Source organism: Lycium ferocissimum, chromosome 11 (assembly GCF_029784015.1).
Source record: "Lycium ferocissimum isolate CSIRO_LF1 chromosome 11, AGI_CSIRO_Lferr_CH_V1, whole genome shotgun sequence".
NCBI lineage: Eukaryota > Viridiplantae > Streptophyta > Magnoliopsida > Solanales > Solanaceae > Lycium > Lycium ferocissimum.
In genome coordinates, this window is record NC_081352.1 from 1,156,314 (window position 1) to 1,162,313 (window position 6,000).

Sequence of the window (6,000 nt, forward strand, 5' to 3'; positions counted from 1 at the left end):
CAAACATGAAAGTTGACGTTTGATTATTGTTTATATCTATTGATTATCATCTTTGGGTTATTTATTTATTCTTTATCTTAATTGTTTGATTATTTGACGAAATAGTTGAGCACTATCTGTGACGTGTGAATTGAACTTGGGAAAGGGAATTTGTATGCGTAATAAGAATAAATAGAACTTGTTTGAGTAATCGTTTCGCTAATGAGAATAGAAATATACTCTTTAGCCTTGCTTAGTTGAATACGGAGAAGTAAATGTGTTCTTGCTACTTCTAGCGACCATAGGAATATAGGCGTTATAGTAGCATCTACAGGCTTGTGAGCAACTCGGAAGATACTCAAAAAGTTATAATTAACCCGTCAACTAGTAACCCATAGGTATAACAATTTGAAGACTCAACTGGATTGTTAGTGGTCCTAGCCCTAGATCTATCTCTTCTCCGATAAAAATTCATTCTTTCTTGGTTGAAGTTCATTATTTGTTTTATTTTATTTTTAGTTAGTTAATATATCTTGAGATTTTACTTCTTGTGTAGATAACTAGTATAGTTTAATTTAGTAAATAGTTAATCATAAGTCCCTGTGAGTATGATATCTGGACTTTAAATCCTATATTACTTATACGACCGCGTATACTTTCGTGTGCGTTTGGGAGCTACACAGAAATAGAGGGTTAAAAAAGAAATTGAAGTCAAACAGAAAGATGAAAAGGTAATGTTTATGTTGGGATTTGGGTACAAGTCACTATAGAAGCACTGGTTTACGGATTATGATGGATGTACTCTGTGAAAGTTGTTGTTATCTTAGTGCGATGTGTGCATGTGGGTTTCGGGGGAGAGAAGGGGGTGGTTGCCGATACTCTTCTTTTCTGTAAACATTATGAAATAAACTCTTTGATCAAGAGCACTCTTAAACTAAAATAAGTACCAAAAAAAAAAAAGATGACACAGCATTAAAAATAAAAAAAAGTACCAGCTTTTCATAAAGATAATTCTCATAACCTATTAACTATACAAAGAGAAAAATGAAGGAACCAAAGGAGAGAAAAAGATAGTACCAAGTTTTTGTGAAATCAGTATTTAAAGATTACGATTATCTATTGAGAAAAGTATGATAATATCATAAAGTGAAATCAAGGTGGGGAAAATATATAATAAGAAGGGTTGCGCCTTTAATTTGCTTACCCTCGCGTGACTTGTTGCACTTAATATAGTAACCCATATAGACCAAAGGGTGATCTTTTGCTTTTCTAGTAGCTAGCGTATTTTCTATTTTGGCAGTTTACAACTTGGAGGATCTGACAATCAGCCGCTAACTTCTCCATTGAAGAAGGAAAGCAAAAGTTTTGAAAAATTTGCAAGGACTACTTGTTTCGTACTTGCACAATGAATAGGTGATATCATTAGTTGTAATTATACCTTTAAAATAAACTAAAATTTTATACTCAAAAATAGTGTTATACCTATAAAGTTTTTAATTATCAAAGATATCATGGATCAATAAGTTTAAGTAAAGTTAAATTCCTGGATAAAATAGGAAAAGAGAGAAATACAATTATTTGCAGCACAAGAGCCTCCTGGGTCTGATGGGGGGATTCTATTCGATGTAACTGGTACATGTAATTGAGCAACGCGCGGACCGTTTCAAATTAAAGAATTCGGAGAGACAATAGAAACATTTCAAAATGATTTTTTTATTACATACTAATATTTTCTATGGTATATGTAGCTGTTATTGATAATATCATTGATTATGATTCTTTTATTACATCCTCATTAAGCCACATTTTCGGGTACGGAGAAAGATTGAGCATAAAAATAGAATACCTTGCATTCAGTGTCACGACTCAAAATCCCCAAATTATATCTAAGTCACGAAACATAAGTAAATTGTGAAATTAATAGACAACAACCATAATAAGTCTCATAATAGGTCTAATAATAAGGAAATGAAATAGTCTAAGTTAATACATCCCCCAAAACCTGGAAGTCACAAGTACATAGCTACTAATCCGAATATAAGACTGAATAACACAGCAAACTATCTGAAGTATTGAAAGACAGGAAATTAAAGATAAGAGGGAGTCTGGCGTCGTGGAACTATCACAGGCTCACACTAAAACTCCGAGAAATTCTCCAAAGGATCTACAAGCCTCCACTCGTGCTCGGATTCGTACCTACACGCAAAAGGTGCAGCAAGTGTAGAGGGAGTATGGAAAGCATGTGTACCCAGCAGCATTGTGGAGAACTATAATGATGACGAAGGTTGGTACTTCCGAGAATTCTCTTCTTGCTTAGTTAGTTCCAAAGTCCATAGTTCATAATAATTCAACAAGCACAAAAGGTATCCACAACTCAATCAGTTCATAAAGTTAGTTACTTTCTAAGTATAGCCATAATGATTCAGCCTTTTCATCAGTCCCGGCATACACACGCTTCTGCAGTAGGTTTTAGGTGAACCATGAGGGACTCATGAAATCCGTATACCCACTCGAAATACTAGTGTAACGACCCGTTTGGTCGTTATAGTCTTTTCGGCATTTTCGCCTTTTCCGAGCATTGACTAGCTCATTTTGCCCGAAGTTGACTTCTGGATAAACGGATCTTTTCAAAAATCTGTCAATTTCAAGAGGTCCGGATAGTTGTTTATGACTTGTGTGTATATTTGGTTCGGTTCCCAATGCACTTGGATGCATTTTGGGACTTGGGTTGGAAATTAGAACTAAGGCGTCGGGGGTTGACTTGGTCAACGAGACCTTCGTTGAAAATTTCGAGGCCACGAGCTCTTTCGTAGCATATTTTTGTGTGGGACTGTGTGTATGGTTTGTGAGCAGATGGCCTCAGGAATGGCCCGAAATTTTGATTGAGCCTTAGAAAATTGGGAGAAATTCGGTACCTGGTGCCCGAAATGGCGGCACCAGTGCCGTCCCCGCGGCACCGCTGCTGTGGTGTGTTGGCCGCTGGGGCCGCCATGGGTATTGTTGGCCAGACCGCCATGGCGGCCTTAAGGGCCCTATAGCTGCACCGCTGTAGCGGCCCCGTTACCGTCGTCGCGGTGACGGGTCAGGTATTTTCATTAAGTGTGATTTAAATAAGCCCTTAAACCCTCATTATTTCCCATTTCGAAATTAGAGCTTTGGGGAACAATTTTTGGAGATATTTTGGAGACATTCTTGGAGGTAAATCTTGCCTATTACTTTACTCTTCCTTAATCACAATCATCCTAGATTTTCCCCTTCCCTTTAATAACCCCTTAGTGATGGAAGTTGAAATAGCGTTTTTTATGAACTTTTCCTTAGGCTCATGTATGAGGAAATTGAAGATGTTTATGTCAGATTTTGACTAATCTAAGCTTATTAATCATATACTTCCACTTCTAGTGTTGAATTTCGGAATCAAAGACTTAGGATTTATTCCCAATTTTGGGGGTTTTGCTTGAAATCAGAAACTAGGCCAATCTTTGAGTTAAATCAGCAATTAGTGATTGGGTTATGGTCACCTAGTGCTTAATTTGATATTTTTCTTTCAAACTTTCCGTTTTGCCCTTGTGGGCCCGTTTCCCCAATTTCTAGGGTTGGAATTGACCTAGAATGAATAGTAATAATATTAGTATCATTCTTCGTGATTTCTAATTTAGATTTCGATTATGCTTAGACTACTTGGGTTCTGAGGCTCAGCGGAAAGGCAAGGTAAAGGAGTGAGTTGTTGGTGTTGCGGTTCGGCTACCCAGGTAGGTTGTGGCTTACCTTTGGTGAGACTTCGTATGGCGAAGCGCATATTTAGATTTTATTGTCGGAGACAGCATGTGAACCTTCGGGTATGAAGTCGGGTTAGATATTGTCTTAGATTGGGTCCTGTTATGTGTTGGGGCTAGCCACCCCGTTATGTGTGATTTGATTATTTTATTGTGTCGGCTTGATGCCATGAGTCATTGGTAGATATTGGATTCTGTTTTATCATCTTGAGTATGATATAGTTGGCATACTCATTGTTGGTATTTGTACATGTATATATTGTTGGCGTACCCACTGTTGATACTTGTGATTCGGTTATATCATTGGCATACCCACTGTTGGTACTTGTGATTCGGTTATATCATTGGCATACCCACTGTTGGTACTTGTGATTCGGTTATATCATTGGCATACCCACTGTTGGTATTTGTGATTCGGTTATATCATTGGCATACCCATTGTTGGTATTTGTGATTCGGATACATTATTGGCATACCCATTGTTGGCATTTGTGATTCGGATACATTTTTGGCATACCCACTGTCGGTATTTGTGATTCGGATATATTGTTGGCGTACCTATTGTTGGTACTTGTGATATTGAGCTTGATTGTTAATGTGATTCATGCATTGTACGCACTCTTATTTTCAAGATACACTGTTGAGACATTGATAATATTTGATGAAAAACTTGATGAGCTGGGCTCAGTTTTACTTGAGTGACGTGAGATGGCTGATGTCCGATGTTCATCCCAGAATCGTTCATTGAGTGAAATTGATACTTGATAAAACTCTTTTACTTGAGTGACGTGAGATGGACGATGTCTAATGATCAATTCCGGAATCGTTGTTGCATGGCCGATATCCGATGTTAGTCACGGAATCGTTGTTAGTGCATAGACTCCGCGGGTCCCCTAGGGTGGTGCCGGTGAGAACCCCCCGTGGGCAAAGATCAGGGGTCCCGTCTATCTGTTGGGCAAAGATTCGGGACGGGTGGCACTTAGACTTCGCGAGTCACGCTGGATTGTGCTACCGAGACGTCGATATTTCCGTCCGGAGTACATGTGTACACCGCATTTGCATGGCATAGCATTGCATTCATACCATCATTCCATTGCATTGCATTATGACTTGATTGAGATGTTTGGTGTTGTGTGGTGATGCTGGATTGGACTGGACATATATATCAGATTTGGCACATTTGGGATTAGATGCTTTACGTAGGTGATGACGAATATTTGGAATTGATTGTATTGTCTTATACTTGTTGGTTTATTTGCTTATCTGCTTTATTATCTGAATAGTGTTAGCTATGTTTAGTCGGTCAATGATGCCTACCAGTACTGTTGTTTGTAATGACCTGCACTTGTTGCATTCTTTTATGAATACAGAGTATCAGGTCGGATCCACTTCCGTGACGCGTGGCTGATCGTCGCTTCAGCTTTCTCTTTGAGTTTCCAGGGTGAGCATGGCCGTCCACTGCCTTGAAGACTTTCTATCTTTATGTCCTATTCTATTCAGAGACATAAACACTTTATGTATTAGTATTCCAGATTGTATTATTTCCCTTTAGATGCTCTTGTGTCATTCAGACTAGACCCTGGGGGTGTTTATCGTCACTCCGCACTATTCTACTACTTATATATATATATATATATATATAACAAAATTGTATGTAAATTAGACATAATAAATGCGAGAATATATAATTAAAACGACCTCAATAGAAGCAACTAACCAAGATATAGAAGACTTTAAAGTACAAATAAAAGAATTATTAAATTTAGGAGTAATAAGAAGATCTACTTCTAAACATAGATTCCGCCGCATTTATGGTAAGAAATCATAGTGAGATAGTAAGAGGAAAAGCTAGAATGGTAATAAATTACAAAAGACTTAATGATAACACCGGAAGCCGATGGATATAAGTTACCGACAAAACAAGAACTAATAAATAGAATACAAAGTAAAAAGATCTTTAGTAAATTTGATTGTAAATCGGATATTTAGTGTGTACGAATGCATGAAGAAAGTATAGAATGGATTGCATTTGCACGTTCAAGGACATTTCGAATGGTTAGTAATGCCATTTGGATTAAAGATACTCACCAATTTTTCAAAGAAAAATGGATAGTATATTTGGAGATTATAAAAGATTTGTCCTAGTATATGTAGATGATATATTAGTATTTAATAAAGACATGAAAGAACATTTAGGACACCTCCAGACAGTAATTGGATTATTTGTAGAAAATGGAATAATAATTAG